Source organism: Sus scrofa, chromosome 9 (assembly GCF_054392235.1).
Source record: "Sus scrofa isolate SSC_HxYL_T2T_F1_AM1 chromosome 9, Sscrofa_HxYL_maternal_Yorkshire_Landrace_v2.0, whole genome shotgun sequence".
NCBI classification, from domain to species: Eukaryota; Metazoa; Chordata; class Mammalia; order Artiodactyla; family Suidae; genus Sus; species Sus scrofa.
In genome coordinates, this window is record NC_139391.1 from 84,167,320 (window position 1) to 84,186,769 (window position 19,450).

Below are 19,450 nucleotides of genomic sequence, written 5' to 3' on the forward strand. Positions count from 1 at the left end.
TCTGGTGGTTGCCTGTATTACTTGGATCCAGGTCCCATCCTCTAGCCTCAGCCTTTGGAATGGATGGGCATTGAGACCCTGCTGTGTAGCACTGGGAACTATGTCTAGAAACTTACGACAGAGCATGATACTGTGAGAAAAAAGAATGTATTCTTGTATGTGTAACTGGGTCACCATGCTGTACAGTAGAAAATTGACAGAACACTCTAAACAAGCTATAATGAAAAAAAAAATCAAAGTATTTTATTAAAAAAAAAGAAAAAAAAAAGCTTAACAGTGTACTCTTTTCCAACCTCTCCTTTTGTTTCATCACGTTGGCCTTTTTGTGAATCTGATTCTCTTGTCTCTCTCTTTTAAATATCCATGTGATTACACTGGGTTCAACTGGATAATTCAGAATATCTTCTCAAAATCATTAATTTACTCACATCAGCACAGTCCCTTTGTTCCATGTAAGGCAACACATTTACAGACTCTAAGAATTTAGGTAAGAATATCATGGGGGCAATTAATTCTGTCTACCACATGGAATTTGAGGTAAGGGTGCTTACTCATCTATTAGCTGTATTTTCAAGTATTGCATAATTCCAAGTTCTTGGTCTCTTTTTTTCTATGATTAACTTAGAATACTAAGCTAAATTCTTGTGATTTTAAATTGATCTTTTTGTTCTGTCAATTTTATCTTTATATGATTTGAGGCTATGTAATTTATGAATACAATTTTATTTTATGATTGGATTCATTCTCATTTTATGGACTGCCCTTCTCATAATAGTTATACTTTTACCTCTTCTGGGACAATACTACACCTTACAATGTTTAACTCCTACACCTGACTACACCTGACTACACCTGAGGTTTATGTTACTTTTCTGATGTATTTTAATATGAAATTATATTTCTTCCTGACATATCATGCTTCCTTCTGTGTAATCTCCTTTCCACTTTGACAGTTTTTTTAGTATATTAGAGTTTTACATAGATAAGTTTCTTTAGTATCTTTAAAGTGGGTAATTATTGTATTTTGTAGTCCTACGTTCCTATTAAAAATAGCTCTGTTAATATTGTATATTAGAATATAGTATTCATGTTACAATATTGTATATTAGAAGTAAATTTTAAAATATGGTGTTATAAGCCATGTCTTTGGTTTTTAGGTATTTTTAAATTGGCACTTCTATGTGTGGTTTCTTGTTATTAAGTCTGATAGTTTTTCTCCCCCTTTCATTAATTTTCCAGTGTCTTTAGCATATATGTCTTCCATTATTGCCCCTACACTATCTGTTCTCCACTTTGTTTTAAGAATAATGTTATTTGCATTCTGAGGTTTTTTCCTTCTGGATCTCATATATATCTCTTCTATTCTTTTTTGTCCTTTTTTCCTCCATTTACTTCATCTGGATATTTTCACAGTATGTATTTCTAAGAAATATTTCTTCTCCTTTAAATATCTTCTTTTCTGCTATGCCTGCTGTTCTTTTAAAACCATCTCTTGAGTTCTTCATCTTTGTAATGTTATTTTTAAGTCGTATTTAATTATCTTATAGATTATGTTTTTTATTTAAAATCTCATCTTGTCAACTCTTTTACATATTGATAACAGTCTTATTTTATTTTTTCAGCTTCATTGAAATCTCTTTGACATATAACATTGTGTAAATTTAAGGTGCAGAGTGATAATTTGATATATATTTTGCAAAATTATTACCATAATATGATTGGTTAACACATCCATCACCTCACATAATTAATTGTAGCATGCTTATGGTGAGAACAGTTAAGATAAATTCTCAGTTTACTGACTTTTAATGTGTGTTATTTTCTTTTTTAATGGATAACGAAATAATATTATATAATAAGAACCATGGAGGTAATCCCCAAAGAACCCATTTTAAGTTATGTAACTTAATTTTTTCTCTTATAGACATAGTTGTATTAAAACACTCCACTAATCTTAATGTTACCTTGAGTCACAAGTCGATTGTGCTACAAATAAAGCAGGACTGAACATGAATATAGATTACTTAGGTTAAAGGTAATGGACATGAGCAATAATGACCCTGAAGCAAAAGAAAAACATCTCAGCTGAAATTAATTGAATATTTAGGCATAACAAAACATAAAGCACCTCTTTAACATGAAAGTAAAATACTCAATATTCACTAGCTTGTCATAACTTTTTTTTATATAATGATATTTATTTTCTTCCATTATAGCTGGTTTACAGTGCTACATCAATTTTCTACTGTACAGCATGGTGACCCAGTTACACATACAAGTATATATTCTTTTTCTCACATTCTCATGCTCCATCATAAGTGACTAGACATAGTTCCCAGTGCTACACAGCAGGATCTCATTGCTAATCCATTCCAAAGTCATAACTTTTAAATGAAAATAATTGTGTTCTAAGAAAGGAGATGAAGAAATCTACACTGATGAAAATAAAACTATTCCTTTACCACAGAGTGAGGGAAAAAATGAAATAGTAAAACCAAAAAAACAAAAATTCCCCATAGATATGAAAATACCTTAAAAATTGCACAGATAAATTCTAAATACTTAAGATTGCTGATATGATTATTAATGTAAAGCATCTAAGACTTCTAAAATAAGTCACACTTACAAACTAAATTATAAAGTGTTTCAATAAAATTATTGTAGGTCAGACATACTTGGTGTGAAATTTTAATATCTAAAAAGAAAATTCAGCCATGGTAGTGAAAGATGAGAGAAAAGATAATATGTTACATCTTTGCATAAAATAATATATATTTAAATTATTTATAAGGAAATAAATATTAAATGTATATGGTTGAATAGTTCACATAATTTAATAATAGTATACTAACAAAAAATTTTCCCTTTAGAAAATTTATTCCAAGTAATTTTAAACTAGGCCACTTTATGTATACTTTGTTTATTATATATATTGAACAGTCAATCAAAATTAATAAAATCAAGAACTCAATACTAATAAATATCTTTGAAGGGGATTATGTTGCAAAAATCTTATGACTTTCTTTTCTTTTTATAATTCATTCTTCATTGATCTGTCCCTGTGCACTAGAGAGCCACTCCCACAATGTTATTCTCATTTTTAATAGTATAAAATAAGCATTATTATAGGTAAACACAATCTCCTTTCAGTACTTTGAATGTACTTCACCAAAATGCAACTGCACTGAGGGTAATAACTACATATTGTAATATTTATGAAGATGATGATGATTACAAGAGCTTAAATTTATGAAGTGTTCATTATATGCCAAGCACCACAATAAATGATTAACATTCATTATCCATTATCCACAATAGACCTATAAAGATATTGCAGCTTGAACATGTTAGGTAACTTGCTCAATATCATTTAACTAGTATTTGGGAAAGTTGAGGGTTTATGTAGCATTGTCAGAATCTAGAAATGGCATCCTAAAACATTCCATAGTTTGCCTATGAGAGTATAATATTTGGCTCTGAAATAAAAATGAATTTAATTCTCCACCAGAGAATCTTAAATATTAACCTTGAGGGAATACTATCAACAACTATATGCCAACAAATTTGACAACCTAGAAGAAATGGACCATTTTCCAGAGACTTACAGCCTGCCAAAACTGAATCAAGAAGAAGTAGATTGACTGAACCGACAGATCACTAGAAATGAAATTGAATATGTCATAAAAACACTCCCTACAAATAAAAGTCCAGGACCAGATGAGTTCACAGGTGAATTCTACCAAACATACAAAGAGGATCTGGTGCCCATACTCCTTAAACTTTTTCAAAAGGTTGAAGAAGAAGGAATACTCCCAAAGACATTCTATGAGGCCACCATCACCCTCATTCCAAAACCAGACAGAGATACCACCAAAAAAGAAAACTATCGGCCAATATCATTGATGAATATAGATGCAAAAATTCTCAACAAAATTTTAGCCAACCGAATCCAACAACATATAAAAAAGATCATACACCACAACCAGGTGGGATTCATCCCACGTGCACAAGGATGGTTCAACATACGCAAATCAATCAACGTCATATACCACATTAAAAAAAGAAAAGTCAAAAACCATATGATCATCTCAATAGATGCAGAAAAAGCATTTGACAAAGTCCAACATACATTCATGATAAAACCTCTTACCAACGTGGCTATAGAGGGAACATACATTAACATAATCAAAGCCATGTATGACAAACCAACAGCCAATATAATACTCAATGGAGAAAATCTGAAAACCTCCCCACTAAAATCTGGAACAAAACAAGGATGCCCACTCTCACCCCTGTTATTCAACATAGTATTGGAAGTTCTAGCCACAGCAATCACACAAATAAAAGAAAGAAAATGCATCCAAATAGGAAGAGAAGAGGTAAAGCTGTCACTGTATGCAGATGACATGATACTATATATAGAAAACCTAAGGACTCAACCTAAAAACTACTTGAACTGATCAAAAAATTCAGGAAAGTATCGGAAAATAAGATTAAAATACAGAAATCAGTCACATTTCTGTATACTAACAATGAAATATTAGAAAAGACACAAAAAAATACAATACCTTTAAAATTGCACCTCAAAAAATCAAATACCTCAGAATAAATCTGACCAAGGAGGTGAAAGACTTATATGCTGAGAACTATAAAACATTAATCAAGTAAATTAAAGAAGATGTAAAGAAATGGAAAGATATTCCATGCTCCTGGGTTGGAAAATTTAATATTGTAAGAACAACTATTCTACCCAAAGCAATCTACAGATTCAATGCAATTCCTATCAAATTACCCAGGACATTTTTCACAGAACTAGAACAAACTATCCAAAAATTTATATTGAACCACAAAAGACCCAGCATTGCCAAAGCCATTCTGAGGGAAAAAAAAAACCAAGCAGGAGGCATAACTCTCCTAGACTTCAGGCAATATTACAAAGCCACAGTCAACAAGACAGTGTGGTACTGGTACCAAAACAGACAGACCGACCAATGGAACAGAATAGGGATGCCAAACACCTATGGTCAATTTTTGACAAAGGAGGGCAAGAACATAAAATGGGAAAAAGACAGTCTTTTCAGCAAGCATTGCTGGGAATCCTAGACAGCTACATGTAAATCAGTGAAACTAGAACATACCCTCACACCATGCATGAAAATAAACTCAAAATGGCTGAAAGTCTTAAATATAAGACAGGATACCATCCAACTCCTGGAGGAGAACATAGGCAAAACACTCTCTGATATCAACCTTCCAAATGTTTTCTCAGGTCCGTCTCCCAAAGCAACAGAAATAAAAGCAAAATTAAACCAATGGGACCTAATCAAACTGAAAAGCTTTTGTGCAGCAAAGGAAACCAAAAAGAAAACAAAAAGACACCTTTCAGAATGGGAGAAAATAGTTTCAAATGATGCAACTGACAAGGGCCTAGTCTCTGCAATATACAAGCAACTTATACAACTCAACAGCAAAAGAGCCAACAACCGAATGGAAACATGGGCAAAGGCCCTGAATAGACCTTTCTCCAGGGAAGATGTACAGATGGCCAACAAGCACATGAAACAATGGTCAACATCCCTGATTATTCGAGGAATGCAAATCAAAACTACTCTGAGATACCACCTCACACCAGTCAGAATGGTCATCATTAATACGTCCACAATTAACAAATGCTGGAGGGGGTGGGGAGAAAAGGGAACCCTCTTTCACTGCTGGTGGGAACCTAAGCTGGTACAACCACCATGGAGAACAATATGGAGGTAGCTTGGAAAACTATACATAGAACTTCCATATGACCCCGCAGTCCCACTCTTGTGCATATATCTGGACAAAACTTTCCTTAAAAAAGACATGTTCATTGCAGCACTCTTCACAATAGCCAAGACATGGAAACAACCCAAATGTCCATCAACAGATGACTGGATTAGGAAGACGTGGTATATATACACAATGGAATACTACTCAGCCATAAAAAAGGACGAAATAATGCATTTGCAGCAACACAGATGGAACTAGAGACCCTCATCCTGAGAGAAGTAAGTCAGAAAGAGAAAGACAAATACCATATGATATTGCTTCTATCTGGCATCTAATATATGGCACAAATGACCTTTTCCACAGAAAAGGAACTCATGGACTTGGAGAGTAGACTTGTGATTGCCAAGGGAGAGAGGGAGGGAGTGGGATGAATTGGGAGCTTGTGGTTAATAGATGCAAACTATTGCTTTTGGAAGGGATTAGCAATGAGATCCTGCTGTGTAGCACTGGGAACTATGTCTAGTTCCTTATGATGGAATATGATAATGTGAGAAAAAAAGAATGTATACATGTATGTGTACCTGGGTCACCATACTGTACAGTAGAAAGAAAAAAGGTAAAAAAAAAATTAAGCACAAACATTTTTGAAAGGAGGTTATACTTGGCTATCTAATGACTCAAGAAAATAAACAACATTTCTAAATATGTAATGTTACTTAATGTGTTATATTAGATATTCAAAGGAAAATAATGCTAACTATACAAGTTCAACACATGCTAAATAAGCATATTGGCAAGCTGATTTTATTTTTCTAATTTTTCCCTCAGTTAGCTTCCTTAGTGGTTCAATTTAGATCTCCCTAATGATTAATTTTCCATGATTTTTATTAGTCTAGAAATGTCTACAGAGTATTCTAATTAACCTCAAGAATTTCAATTAATATTTAAGCATGTATCTAACTTCATTGTATTTTAATTAATTAAATCACATACTTCATCAGGCCATAGAATTTTCGGAATGCAATTGTTTCTGGCCAGTGCTATCCCAAAAAGTCTTTGAGTTACCTTGAGCATCCAAATAGGGCATCTCAGTAGGAAATAAATATCAAAACTGATTCTCTGAGGATTGTCCTTGACCTTTTATATAATATGTGTGTGTGTGTTCATACATTGAATAATTCAGAATCAAAACATATATGCCATATTATCACTGACTAAAGTTATTATTCCATATAATGGCCCTAATGTCATTCCTTGATGAAAGGACTTATCTTTATTGGATTCTTATCTTTACCCAGGTCATCTGTAACCCACCTGAAGTGATACACAAAATTTTGTTACTATCTGTGAGATTCTGATATGAAGATGTAATATTTAAAAGAATGTTCAGTAACAAAAGTGATGGAGATATTTTCACAACAAAATATAAATCAGTGTTTTCAAAAGAATCATTCATTAAGATAATAATGATTAATAATTATTTCCTTCTAAAAAAGTACAGTGTATATATTTATTTGGCTTTAATTCTTTAAAATATTGACCCTCCTCCATTGATGTTATTTCCCAAAATGTTCTTAAACAAACTAAATTTCCTCTCTGAAATAACTGTCAAAATACAAAGGTTGTAGTGTCTTCTACTTAAATGTAATACTTTATACATAACTATTTTAAATACATTATTTGTTTAGAGAATTTTCAGGTTCACAGCCTTGTATAGTTTAAGTACACCATTGTCTTCATTTATGTCTACTGTTCCTTCTTTTTTATACATGTACAATTCATTGTGAATTTACTTGTCTCAATTTGAGGTTATATGAAAGATGAATATTTGAATTTTAAAACTGAACTAATAGAATGAGAAAACTTAGAGGTTTGTTTTTGGTGGAATTTTGCTAATCACAGTGGCAAGCATTTGGCTAACACTGACATAACTCAGATTGCTGTGTATTGCCCACCACCTATTCTACTTGTGAGCTGCTTTTAGAAATGTTCATGCGGCCTAATTACCTGGAAGGCTTTTCTCTTTCCAGTGGAAGAGAAACATTCCTCAGCTTAAAGAAATGAACTGAATGGTTCTGAGTTATAAAGAAATAAATACTCTACTGACATGTCAATGACTTTTATTTTTAAATGTAAAATGTACCCAGAAGCAAATACATCTATTACATATGAGGACAAAAATCAGTGTTCAGAGGAAGCTGCTTGCAGTTTATTTCAAAGTTCATGAATTACAACAAAAATATAAGTGAAAAAAAAAGCACTTATGATAAAACCACTGTAACATTACACTGAATTTTAAGAACAGAATTTTTCAAAAATGCCTTATATTTAATGTTCTGTAGTCATATTTATGTATAAAATACTTTTTACTTCCTTTATAATAAGAAATTTACTCTATCTCTGTGTCAGAGGCACTATTTTTCATCTCTAAAATGATTCTATCCTAGCTGAGTGTACATTTAAAATTGAAGCTTTATAATATCGTACATGTCATCCTGTTTTGAGTATTTTCTTGAGGAAAGGGGTTGTTTTTTGTAGACATAATGCAAAATCTTTGTGTTATATACTAATATTTTAAATAACTTTTTAAAAGCATGTACAGCAGATAGAGAAAAGTAGCAGGGAAAAGGACTATATTAATGAAATGATAATCATATCATTTTCCAGGTAGTCTGTAAATGGCAACATATTCCAAAAAGGTTATATATTATTTTACCTATATTATTTAAATATTTTATTAAATTTAAAGAAAGAGGTAACATTATCTATCCTTCATATATTCAATTAACAGAACACCTATATTTTTTCATTTTGGTGTAATTTGATGTGTAGAAAACTCTAGAACTGGGATTTTAAGGTGACTATCAGAAAATGATCTCCTGATGCAGGAGCCATATGAGGCCTATAGAATCAAGCACAGTAGCACTCCCCCCCACCCCATCCCTCCTCCAGTTCCACCCTAGGTCAGGTATCCAATGTCCAAAACCTGTCTACAGTACATTTACCTGATGGTGTCTTTCCTGTCACAGCTCCATGATCTGACCCATTACCTTTCCTAGTCACCCATTTCCCATTTGCTCCTGGGCCTTTCTTTCTGCTGCTATTAACAATGGCAATGATATTAAATGTTTTATCATGATGATATTGAATGATACTTTGTACAGTTTCCAAAAACTTAAATCCCAGAATCTTTATTAAGGAGACTTAGCAAACATAGACTTCCTTGTACTGTAGTAATTTGGCCTGAGACCCCCTTAGAGAACTCATAATCCAAGCAATCAAGGTTAATCACACTTGAGTCACAGGAGATCTTTGTTCCTCTGGACAGAAGTTTAGCCTCATTATATTCCAAAATGATTTCTAATTCTTTTGTCCTTAATTTTGGTCACTCTTTGCCTAAATCTCAGCACACAAGTGATCAAGGCAGTCTACCTACTGCAGGCTGGAAAGACGGAGATACTTCTGGAACCAAACTGCTTAGGTTAGGAGTGTTTCAGCTACATGGACGCAAGTAGTCCAAAGACACAAGCATTCATGTAATGCTTAAATAGTAGTTTTTAAAAAATTAATACAAAATAAAATAATTAAAATATTGTTCCCCTAGAGTTTTTATAGCATATTTAGGAGCCTAAAGCTACATTTCAAGGTTCACTTGCTTGATTTTAAATGGTGGGAAAAGCCTTGAGCATCTCCCAAATTTGCAGCCAGTGGTATTAAAAAAAAATCCAAATAATATCATATACATGATTTTGCTATATTCTAAAAACTAATATCATATATGTGATTTTGCTATATTCTAGGTGTTGTAGTAAAAACACCATTATAAGATAGACACCACTACATATATATTTTTTAATTTTTAGAAATTGGTTCAGAAAATAGGTTTGCCTAAGTTCCAAAATGAATGAATGTAGAGCCAGAATTTGTAAAAAAGTCTGTGTGACTGCAAAATCTGTTCTTTTTCTACTATGATAAATAATGAGAATTCATACATTTTGTCTTTCTGAAGATATACTTGGTCCTTGCCTGTACCTTTACAGAGAAAATGTTCATTGCTACAGCAATGCAGCATTAAAGTAAAAAAAAATATCAGGGCCCTTTTGAAACTAACATTTATAGAGCCCTCATATAAAGATATTTCTCATGCTTATCATTAGCTAGTGTTTTTAGTTGTTAAATATACTATATATTTAGGTTGTAATTTTCCCATGGAAATTAAATATTCTGTATTTTCTATAAGTTAAATGGCATGAGATGGGCAAAATAATTTTCTATTTATTTTTATTTTGAGCAAGAAGTGTTTTTTTCTACCTTTAGCTATCTATGCATTTCAAATACTGAAAACAAATATATTTTTATTATAAAATATACTATCCTATTCAGATAGGATCTCCATTACAAAGCATTTCACAGAGATATTTAATTCATTGCCTTGCAGTCAGTCTTACTGAAGAAAGTAATTGGACTAAAATATAATCAGCCAATTCAGAGAATCTCCTTGAACTTCTGTGTCTTTTACAATTATATTTGGAGACCATATTTAGAAAATATAAAGCTACCTAACAAACTATAGTAGTCCTCAGAAGGATCCTAGGATTAGGACAAGTATTCTCCCAAATGATAATATTTTACTACAGTCTAAAATTTTTTTAAAAGAAGATTGAAAACTCTAATCATGTCTGTCAGATATAAAACTTAAAAACATCTGTACTCCAGCCTTTATATCAGTCATACTGAGAAAGTTTTTTGTTGAGTTAGAGATTTCAATAAGTCACAGGATTGCTAGGCATCCTGTTTGGCTAGTGCAAATACAGGGAAAAGCTAAAATTAAAGAGTTAAGAAGAAATAAGAAAACTTTGTCCTTAATAGACCCTGATCTCTCTCCAACCCACAATAAAGATGCATTTTGTACCTATTGCACCTTTTGTGCTTATACCATATTCAATTTTTATAGATATTTTTCTGAGCAGCAGAAGTCCTGTTGGAACTATGAATCCCTAAATGGGGTATGTGGTCTGGGGAAGGGAAGGCAACTTTAGAGCTGAGTCATGAAGAATTGTTTGGCATTAGATAGATGAAGAAAAAATGAATAATTAAAGAACATTGTTAGAGAGAGGTTCTGTTTGCAAACTCAAGGGAGTTAGGACAATTGTGTAAATTATTATTTGAAACACAGATAATGAGCTAAGGTAAAAATAAGGAGGGAATTTTATGACTTGCCAGATGGATGATTTTATTAGGAGCAAATGATGGGATTTTGTACAGAGGAGGAGCAAGCATTCATGTATTCCCAGATGCTCTTAGTTTCCACTCTTCCCATTCTCTCTCAGATCTAGTTATTAGTACATAATAAGTAGATGTTATGTATCCCTTTCTTGATTGCAATCTGTGTTTTCTAAAATGCCTTGAAGTTTACAATGCAGATTTTCTAATGGTGTAAAAAATTAGATTATAGTAAATGTTCAGAAATTTTTGAAACAGCTAGATGATTTAACCACGAACTAGCTCACTCACAGATGAAGTAGTTCCCCTATTTTGTTTACCCACGTGGCCAGCCCTGCTTTCACATTTACATAAAATATATAGAAGTAATGTTGAATAGATTCCTAAAGTCAGTTCATATTATTTGATCCTAAATATTAAGGTCTATTCAATATTTTGATTACCAGGTAGCCAAATGAAAAGGAGTAGGAGAAATAAAATGTGGAGGTAATTGAGTTGAAAATGCTTACTCTTGTAGTCATTGCACTGTAAAGATTTCTGTATTAGACTAGAAGAGAATAATATAGTTTCTGATGATTATCAAATATACCTTAGGTTGAACTAGGGAAAAACTGTCCCCAAAATAGGTAGTGTAGATTTAGAAAATCCCTTCTGGATTGTTGGCTGAGACCTCTATAATAAAAGACAGGTGTACAAAAGAAAAATGATTATAAGCTTATTAACATGTGATTAACTTCCTAACATGGTTTAGAATCCAGGATTAAATAGCATCTTATCTGGAAGGGGGATGGGGGAATGTAATCTCTTGGAGGACGGTGAATTATTTACAGGAAAGATGAATTGACCCTCAGCAGAATAGATGCAAGGGATTTGACAGAGTTGGTCTGGGTATGGTATCAGCTTCTAGTCGTCTCTCCTGAGATGAGAGTCAGTGTTCCCTGCTTGATGACATTTCCAGGGAGGGAATTTTGGACAATTGAGTTCCATTAGAAAGATCTGTCCTTACACAGAAAATGAGAGTTCAGAGAAGGCTTCTGCCATCATCTGCTGTTTTTCAGGGAGCTACAACTCAAAATAATATACCAAAGCAGCATATTTGGGGTAGCATATTCTGCTACCCGTAATGGTGTGTACTACTGGAAAGCTGCGCATGAAGTGACAAAGTGTTTTTGTTTTGTTTTGTGGTTTGTTTTTTGTTTTTTGTCTTTGTTTTTTTTTTTAATGGCCACACCCATGGCATATGGAAGTTCCTGGCCAGGGATTGAGTCCAAGCCAGAGCTGCAGCCTAAACCACAGAAACAGCAACACCAGATCATTTAACCCATTGCACTGGGCCCTGGGATTGAACCTGTGCCTCTGCAGCAACCTGAGCCACTGAACTTGGATTCTTAGCCCACAGTGCCACAGTGGGAACCCCCAAAGTGTTTTTGGTATAGCTCCAATATGCATTGTGATTATGAGGAATAATAATTTTATATTTGCTAAATTCATAGTATTTTTTTAATAACGAATAGAAATATCAGGAGAAAATATAACAAAATATATAAACAAAATATAAATGTAACAAATATTTTATAGCTGCTCTCAAATATAAACAACATGGAAATACATTTAAGTTACTAGAAAAATATGATTTTTTATTTCAATTTGTTTAATAAAATAGCAGTGGAAAACAGTCACACAAAATATTGAAAATGGATATAGGGAATAGTTTCACTAATAGCAGAATTTTAAAACATTCAACTCACAAAAGAAGTCATTAACACTTTAAAAACAATGACTTACTTGAATGACAGTTTGAGCTAGCATGAGGAGTTTTATAAAGAGGTGATGTGACTAAATAGCCTCTGATGAGAAGAAAACATGAACAATGTGTGTATGTGTGTTCAGAATTTGACAATGGTTTAAAAATTATATTTCTTTTATTTAGCCAAAAAATTCACTTTAAATATGACTAGTGTCATGAACTAAATTTTTAAATTTTATTTAATTTCAATTACAGTTTAAAAACTGAAGCAATGCGTTATGCGCTGGATTATGTCATTCCAACATTCATGTACTGAAATCCTAACCCCTAGTACCTCAGAAGGAATGTGACTGTATTTGGTGACAGGATCATGAAAAAGCAATTAAGTTAAAATGAGGTCATATGGGAGAGCCCTAATCAAAGATGCTTTGTGTTCTTATAAAATGAGATCAGAACACACACACACACACGGAATATCTTGTGAAGACATAGGGAGAAGAGAGCTATCTACAAGCCAACAAGAGCACTCAGATAGAAACCACCTCTTCTAACACCTTGATCTTGGATATCTAGCCTTCAGAACTCTAAGGAAACCAATTTCTGCATTGTTTAGGTCACCCAGTATTGATACTTTTTTTTTAGCAATCCTAGCAAATTAATGCACAGTGTAAAATGTATTTCTGTTAAATGCAACTTTATCCTTTTATGGGACTGCATTTTACTTTAAATTGAAAATTTAATACCAAAATTGGGTTGTGCTGTAAGTTTAAAATATACACTGGATTTCAAAGCCTTCCCTAGCAGAAAAGAATGTAAAATGAATATAGCTGTAGTGGTTACATAAAGAAATTATAGTATTTTCCATATGTTGTTTTTTTTATATTTATTAGCTTGGGTTAAATATGCTATTAAAATTAAAGTCACTTTTCTTTAATGTGACCTTTTTTTACCTTTTTTAATATAGCTACCAGAAATTTAAAATAAAACTTTTATTTCTTAACATTATAGTTCTACTGGAAAGCTGTGTTTTAAGCCTTCTTCTTGGCTATAATATGTGGATAAAGGAAAACTAATTAGATGGAGAGTAAGAATGAACTTGAATTACATATTTTTAGGCTTAGCATGAGTCTTAATAGCTAACCACTAATTTTAAGTGTTACTGTCAGACACAGATGTTACCATAAATATCTCATTTTCTGCGCTTTCCTCTGATCCTGAATGATGGTCACTATATGTATTTTTCTTTTTCACTTATTTTTGCTTTTTAGGGCAGTGCCCATGACACAGGCAGTTTCCTAGTCTAGGGATCAAATTGGAGCTATAGCTGCCAGCCGACACCACAGCCACAGCATTGCAGGATCAGAGCCACATCTGTGACCTACACCACAACTCACGGCAATACCCAATCCCCGACCCACTGAGCAAGGCCAGGGATCAAACTTGCATCCTCATCAATACTAATCAGATTTGTTTCTGCTGAGCCACGATGGGAACTCTACTACTTGTATTTTTCTAGCATCTCTTTCCGATGTACATTGTAAAGAGATTTTAAATACTATGTTTCTGAATTTTAACCAAATAATTCACTTTGAAATATTTTTATTCTAAGCCTATTATTGATTTCCAAATACAAGAAAATTAATTAATATATGAATGGAATTTTACATGTCTCTTTGCCAAAAAAGTAAACAGTATGCTTTCTTTAATTATTTGGAACATAAACTATCTCTGTTGAAATCATTCCCTTATAATTATATCCCTCAAAAATAGACTAAAATAGAATGAAACTAAATTTTTCTGCTAACATGAAAGATTGGTAGGAAATAACTATAGTGAAAGAAAATAGTCTATTGATTTTGTAAAGTTTACCACTTAAAAATAAAAGACCGAAGAACTGTTTAACAAACAGCTTTTTTTTTTTTTTTTTTTTTTTGCCATTTCTTGGGCCGCTCCCATGGCATATGGAGGTTCCCAGGCTAGGGGTCCAATTGGAGCTGTAGCTGCCGGCCTACACCAGAGCCACAGCAACTCAGGATCCAAGCCGTGCCCTTGACCTACACCATAGCTCACAACAACGCCGGATCCCCAACCCACTGAGCGAGGCCAGGGATTGAACCTGCAACCTCATCCTTCCTAGTTGGATTCGTAAACCACTGAGCCATGATGGGAACTCCACAAACAGCTTTTAAAAACCACATACTGCCTATTGTATTCCATTTTCAAGTCTCCTGAATAAAAGGCAAATTCTCAACATAATTCATATAAAGGTTAATTCTTTTTTAACAAAGGGAATGCCCCAAAGTATGAGGGGGTTTTAAGTATTACTTCTTTCTGCAGGATAGTCTAGTAAAATATCAATATTAACTTTTATGTAGTCATTGTTAGAGAGTAGATCAAGGTAAAGTATCCACAGCAATTATGTCTCATAATCCATATGACCTTCTACTCTATTATAAAGACTGCCTTCACTCTCCTTGATAAAACCCACACCATGGTCTGTTCTGGGCCTTGGAGTCTTTTGGCACATTTCCTGAAAAGATCACCAGATATTATGCAGATAATAATGCAATAATTCATTAACTGCTATCTTCCTCTTGGAAGCCTAGAACAAACATCTGTCTGTCTAAAGATTCTGAAAATGTCCAGGTAAATATCTGTTTCAGAGCATTTAATTATAATATATATATATATAGTTGTATTGACATGAAATATATAACAGAAGAGCCTGGCTAGGAAAGTTATATATATATATAGTTATATATATATATAGTTGTATTGACATGAAATATATAACAGAAGAGCCTGGCTAGGAAAGCCAGTCATTAAAATTCATAAGTGTAGAAAGTTACCATTGTGGCTCAGCAGTAATGAACCCAACTAATATCCATGAGGATGTGGGTTTGATACCTGGCCCTGCTCAATGGGTTGAGGATCTGGCATTGCCATGAGCTGCGGTGGAGAGCCAGGTGGCTCAGATCTGGCATTGCTGTGGCCAGCAGCAGTAACGCCTATTGGACTCCTAGCCTGGAAACTTCCATGTGCCATGGATGCTGCCCTAAAATTAACAAAACAAAACAAACAGACTCATTAGTCTAGAAATTACTTGTTTATTTTTGTGAGTTACTTTACAAGGTTCTAGGACCTACCCACTTTTATGGACTCAATGGTAGCAATGGGGCTCCATGAACAAAATAATGATGCAAAATAATACATTTAAAATTATGAGGCTGGGTGTTCCCTTTGTGGTGCAGCTGTGGTGCAGATCGCAGACACAGCTCAGATCCTGCATTGCTGTGGCTGTGGTCTAGGCTAGCAGCTGTAGCTCTGATTCGACCCCTATCCTGGGAGCCTCCATATACCATAGGTGTGGCCTAAAATGCAAAAAATTAAAAAATAAAATATAATTATGAGTCTTAAAAGAGAATATTTGCATAGAAGAAGTCTTTGAGGGTGTGATGTTGGCACTTACTAATCTAAGTGAACTACTGCATATTTGGCTATGAGTAGCATTTAATTCATATTTATATTCTATTTAATGTTTCACAAATATATTATTTTTTAGAATGATAATTTTTAGTCACAATATTTTCTATGCATGCAAATGCTTTAAAATTAACTTCTTGTGCTTGTTCTGTATTTTTAATGCCAAATATATTTGTATTTTAGAAATATGGATAAAGTTAATAAAATAAATATGCTGTTACCAGTGATAATTATTGATAAATTCATAGATTAAGGATACTACTATCTCAGCTTTAAGGACACACATAACCTAAAGTGAAGGGACAGGAAAAGATTCCATACATCGCTAAATAGTGTATGATATCATTTATATGTGGGATCTAAAAAAGGTGAACTTATAAAACTTATAGATACAGAAAGTAGAAGGATGGTTACCCAGGGCTGGCGAGTGGGAAGGAAGGCAAATGGAAAACGTTAATCAAAGAATACAAACTTTCAGTTAGGAAATGAATATATCCTGAGGATTTAATACACAGCATTGTGGATATAGTTAACAATACTGTATTTTCTACATCAAAGCTGGTGAAGAAAGAACAAAAACAAAAACAAACAAAAATAGAGTGTTGTGGCATTTGCTTCTTATTTTCATTTCTAGCACTGTTGCTGAAACTTGGCCTCTGTCCCCCAGTGACCAATAGAAACTTGGGGACAGAGATTTTGAGAAAGGAGTAGCTTCTACTGCGTTGCCAGGCAAAGGAGGCCACATAAGTCTAATGCCCTAAAGATTGCACCCTCCTTTGGGAAGAATAAGAAGGGGCTTTATAGTTTGAGGGTGGAAAATTGGGCCACAGAAAATGATCAGGGTAGATGCAAGCTTGCATTCTCCTTCAAAACTGATGGAGGCCCTAGAACTGGTTCTGGTGGTCTTTGAAATTATCGCAGTAACCTTCTTCCTGGAATGAAGAATAATTCATTATATAGTTAACATCTTCAATTTGCTGGGGGTTTTATTTCTGCAGAAGAGCTCAAAAATGTTGTTATGTGTACCTCTTGAGGAGGAACCAGGACCCTGACCCCAGCTGCACTACTGTTTCTTGACTACTTCTCCTTTGTGTATCCTCTCTCTTCCCTGACAACAACTGTTTGAACCTGCTCTTTAGAACTCAGGGAAGGTTTAGAGGCTACATGAGGCCTATTTCCTACAAACAAGAAATGGAGGACACACAAAGGCTTTTGTGCTCAGAAGCCCTATAGGTTCTTGCTTGGTTTCAGCCTATTCTATATGAAAAACAAAGGCAATTTATATATCCTCAGTTTTCCCTGTCAGAATAGAAGTATTCTCAAAATTAGGAAAAACTTATTATACTGATAAATTGAATTATAATTTAAATTCATTAAAGGTGCTCACTAAAGGAAGTATACAATAAATATAATGAAACTGACCACCTAGGCAGAATCTTTGAATTTCATATACTCAAGAGTTTCTCAGAGCAGAACACATCTGTGTATCTTTTAATCATTCATTAAGTATAAAATGATTCCCAAGCTGGTAAAAACAGGAATACCTCGCGGGGAACTGTTTGAAGTTTGAGGCTTTCCTGACTTTACTTCTGTGTTCTCACGTGCCCTAGGAAAAGAAATCATAGTTATTGAAATGGTAGTACATTCTGTCAACTTTTCATTCACTAAGGAATTGATAAATTGTAATACATGGAGCTGTTAGGAATAAGATTAAAACAGAGGAAAGATACTATTGATGTCATGTTAAAAGTTAGTAGAGATTTCTAGCTAAAATAAGAAAGGTGAAATGAAGGATCCCTCGGGGTTAGAAATATACTCATTGGTTGGTGCTGTGTGTTAGTAACCCCAGCAGTCATCTTTAGGGCCAGATAAGAGGCTGAGGGTTCTAAGAGAACATATTATCTAGGTGCATTAGGGCTGGTGGCAGATTGGCAGGAATTCTTTGCAAATGCTTCAGAAGTTCCTGAGAATTGTATGGGTGTCAGTTTTGAGCTGCAGTTTCCAATGTGTTTACTTGTAACCAGAGAGAACAAAGAAATAATAGAAACGGATTCCTGCCCTGAGCCTTCCTCATTTCTCATCCTTCTTTCTGTATTTGCTTTTGTCCTAGAAAATGACACAAAGTTGCATCTCACAATGCACAGCCTCTCTAACAGTACTGACCATTAGGAACCTTTTATAACAATGTACTCTTAACTTTGATCCTGTTCCCTTTTTTCTTCCTCCATCTCTCTCCTTTCCACTTATTAATCTCTGCCATTAGTCACTGTTGATATACAAATGTTGTGGTGTCTTGAGGTGGCCCCTGCTCTGTGTAAAACACCTGGTTCTGTTCTAGGGGGATTAGTTTGCCCACAATATCATGTTACCAAATGCCTCCTGACTTGCTCATGTTTACATCTCTTTCTTTCATCATGGAGTTACTTTGAAAAATTCCTACATTTATATCTTATGGGATTCTGTGATCCCTCTAGCTCAGAGATGAAATAGCTAGTGAGTCTTGCTCTTTCTTATAGTAAACTCCATCTACTACATCTAAAGAAATTCCTTAAGCAAGCAGGAACTTTGATTTCACCATTTCCTATTTTCCAGGACTAGACATTTCCTTTGGTCTTTCCCATTTTTAATTTATTTCAATGGAATTTTGAAGGAATGAAGTAAATATGTGAGCTCAGATATCCCTCATTGCCTTTAGGATAAGATTCAAATCAAAGTAGGGCTTAAGAAGTTCTTCACACCTGACCGTTATCTCATCTACCCTTACACTCTTCTTTCAGGCTTTACTTCCTTTAATCGCTCAATGTGTCAAGACCTCTCAACCCTTTAGGTCTTGAATCTGCAGCTCTCCCTGGCAATAACCATATTTATCCTGTTCATTACTGAATAACTGAAACCTAGGACACTGTCTAGTAAAAAGAAACTACTCAACAAATATCTATTAAATGAATTATCTTTTTTTATAATATATATTTTTTTATTTTCCCACCGTGCAGCAAGGGGGTCAGGTTATCCTTACATGTATACATTAAAATTACATTTTTCCCCCACCCTTTCTTCTGTTGCAACATGAGTATCTAGACAAAGTTCTCAATGCTAGTCAGCAGGATCTCCTTGTAAATCTATTCTAAATTGTGTCTGATAAGCCCAAGCTCCTGATCCCTCCCACTCTCTCCCCCTCCCATCAGGCAGCCACAAGTCTCTTCTCCAAGTCCATGATTTTCTTTTCTGAGGAGATGTTCA